Consider the following 4,006-nt stretch of genomic DNA (forward strand, 5'->3'; position numbering starts at 1 on the left):
GAAGGGAATGATTTGGGGGGGATTATAAGGACGGTAAATGAAAAGAGTTGAAGTTGAAGAGGACAAAAGCTATGGGCAGACTCTGACCCTACCAGCTGGACTTCCAGAAATCACCACCACCCCTCCCCCCATCTAATGTAATGGTAGGTATGTTTTACTTTTAATCAGATATTTTGAATTCGAATTTTGACTATGAAGAAATTTTTGTTTGAATCACCATTTCTGAATAAGCTTTGCAATAGATGGTTCGAATTTAATCGAAAATCCAATGCGGAATTCAGATATCAGATTAGATAACCAAAAACAAAAATATACTCCATTTGTTTCATTTGTTTGCACCATTTTGACTTATTAAGAAGTTTATGAAAAAAAAATTAACGTTGTGGTATTAAATTAAGTTACTCCCTCCGTTTCATTTTACTTGTCAAATTTTAACTTGACACACCTATTAAGAAAACAATGAGTGGTATAGTGAATTTATCATTTTATCTTTATTAATTGATAGATTTTAAAACATATTTACTCAATATATTTTTCAAAGACGTTAACTTATAGCTTAATGTCTTTGAAAAATATAGTGAATAAATATATTTAAAACTTTATCAATTATTAGGAGTAAAATGATAACTCATTATACTAATTTTTTTTTAATAGATGTGTTAAGTCAAAATTTGACAAATAAAAAGAAATGCAGGAGCAGCAAGCAAGAAGGTTAAACTATGGATCCATAGTTACACCATAAAGGAGTTGACCTTTTTAGATATGAGAATTCCACAAGCAGCTTGTTGGATGGTTAAGAAAGTGTTTAATGCAAGAAAAAAAATCAAAAATTACACATACTATGATAGGGATAATTTTACTAAATTACCTTTATTGAATATAAGTTATTTAAATATTGAAAAATAAATAGTATTTAATAGCAAGGGTAAAATAGATACATCATGATAAATTATTCATTAATTTTATAAATTGGACAAGTATTATTGAACATTTCAAAATAATATAGTGGATAAGTAAAGATAGATGGAGGGAATAATTTATAGAGTAGAGTATTTTATACTTTATTAATGTATTTTAATCTGGTAATCTATTTTATTTTTCATTTTAATAGATGGCTTGAGAAAAAATTCTTTAACACTGTTAAAGTAAAATGGCCAAAATATCTCCCAAGTACTTGAAATAAGTAAAATTTAATCTTTCATTACATTTTTTGTTCAAAAAATACCCACGTTACATTTTTGGTTAAGAAATACTCTCAAAGTAATCAAATAATTCAAAAATACTCTTCCTACTAATAGTTCAAGGACGAAATTGGATATTTGTTGGAGTTGTTTTTGAGAAAAAAATCTAACGAAGAAGGTATTTTTAAACAAAAAAAGTACGGAAAAATAAATTTAGCCTATTTAGATTAATTTAGAGTTATTTTTAGTCCTTTCTCAAGTAAAATAGATAAAGTACGTAAAAAGCCCTGCATAATTCAAACTTTTTACAGCTATGGGATGGGATAGAAACGTAAAGCTAATTGACCTTAGTACAATACATAATTATCAGTGCTCAACAAAGTGAAAATTAGCCAAGTCAGTGTAGTCAGTAAAAACAGACATTCCAAGAGATAAATTAATTGTTGTTAAATTGAACACAAAAACCGCAATTAGATTTCTTAAATTACTATGTATGACTGATTGATTATGTCATCCATCCTAGTTGGTAAATAAAATAAAATAGAATAAAACATACAATATTATTGTACAATAAATAACACAACTGACAATTCACTAAAAACGGTGTTTTTACTATGGTCGTGAGAGTAGTACATAGCTTATGAATCAAAGAAAATAGGTGGAGCAACATATAGCCAAACACTGTTTTAAAAGACTTTGTTGGAACTCGCCCACGAGGCTCGCTCTAGAGCGCGACTCTAGCAAAACGCCTCAAAACTCAAGTGTGGATTTTGTTCTGTAAGACTTACGCCCTTAGCGTTCGACTATACACTTTAAGCACGTCCAACACTTGGGGCTCGCCTAACATATCTTACACAAATTATGTGTTAAAATTTTTAGTTAACATTATTGACCGTCATAATTCTTGAATAAATAAATGATACTTAATAATTTTTAATCTATAACAATAAGAAGATTGAGAATAACTCAAATAAAAAGTTGCAGTATCATATCTTTACTAGTTAGTAACACTATGAAGATGATTATATATTGCGTAATATTTCTTTAGAAAAAGTAGCGAAATTTAACTTTTCTACTTATCATTCATCTTTATGATTTTCTCATATGTCCCAAAATTATCATATTTTATTTAACTATTTGAAAGTAATTTTATTTTTATTCATGATGGAGTGATATTTTTATTATAATACTAGTAAGTTTTATTGATTATTTTCTTTTAGGAGGTAAATTGTATAGTATGATAAAAAATATTTTGAGAAATAATGATTCTTTTATTATCAGAAAGTTAAGATATTAGATTATTTATACTTGTATAGTCATGTTAGAAGTTTTATTTTTTATGAGTTTCATTAATCATATTTGTAATTATTTCAAACTATCGATGTATTTTTATAATTTTGTGTTATTATATTATTATATCATATTGTAAAATAAAAATTTAAAAATCCATAGGACTTACGCTCCACGTCTCAAGGCTTACACCTCGTCTTATATTAAGTAAAAGGTCTCGCCTCAAGCCTCCCCCCTTTTTAAAATGCTGTTAAGCCAACCATGCATTTTTTTGATTTTATTTAAAAATAATGTTACATAAATTGAGATAGAAAAAATAATATTTTTATATATTTTTTTTGTAAAAATGCACATGGATCTTATTTATACTTGTGTTTTGAAATAGAGAGCCTAATTTTCCTTTAAACAATGCAACTTATTGATAAAAAGTGGGGCCCTTCACCCAAAGCTGCACCGTTCTTCTTTTCTCTCCATATAAAAATTCTTAGGATGACAATCATATTTCCATAAACTTTTGAATGAAAAAGGAGACAGAGAGATTGTGTTGGGAGATTTCGAATATACAGGGAGGCATCACGATTTTGGGTGTTGCAGTAGTATTACGGACGAAGAGGTTAAGGGTGTTGTGCGTAGGATATGCTGGGGAAGAGCTACTGGACCTGATGAGAGTCTTGGGGAATTTTAGAAGAGCGCGAGCTCGGTAGGTTTGGAGTGGCTGACTAGGCTATTTAATGTCATCTTTAAGACGGCAACGATGCCCGAAGAATGGAAGTCGAGCGTAATGATCCCTCTATACAAAAACAGGGGGGATATCCAGAGCTCCAACAACTATAGAGGTATAAAGCTTCTAAGACATACTATGAAAGTGTGGAAAAGAGTGGTGGTGATAAGGGTGAGGAGAGGCATGTCTATTTCAGAGAATCAGTTCGGATTTATGCCGAGACGCTCAACTACAGAAGTCATCCATCTTATGAGAAGACTGGTGGAGCAGTATAGGGAGAGGAAGATGGACTTGCATGTGGTATTCATCGACCTAGAAAGGCTTACGATAAAGTTCCATGAGAAATACTATAGAGATGTTTCGAGGCTAAAGGTGTACCTGTGGCGTGCATTAGGGTGATCAAGGACATGTATGAGGGTGCCAAAACCAGGGTAAGGACAGTATGAGGGGACTCAGAACATTTTTCAGTTGTGATGAGGTTGCATCAAGGATCAGCTCTTAGTCCATTTTTATTTGCCTTGGTGATGGATGGATTGACGCGATAAATTCAAGGTGAGGTGCCATGGTGTATGCTTTTCATGGACGACATAGTCCTGATCGATGAGACTCGTAGCGGAGTTAATGCTAACCTAGAGGATTGGAGACATACCTTGGAGTCTAAATGGTTTAAGCTGAGTAGGACCAAGGCAGAGTACTTAGAGTGCAAGTTCAGTGAGACACCTCAGGAGGTCAGCGCAAAAGTTAGGCTTGGTGACCAAGCCATCCAAAAAAAAAATAGTTTCAAGTACCTTGGGTCTATCATGCAAGGAAGTGG

Source organism: Solanum dulcamara, chromosome 12 (assembly GCF_947179165.1).
Source record: "Solanum dulcamara chromosome 12, daSolDulc1.2, whole genome shotgun sequence".
NCBI classification, from domain to species: domain Eukaryota; kingdom Viridiplantae; phylum Streptophyta; class Magnoliopsida; order Solanales; family Solanaceae; genus Solanum; species Solanum dulcamara.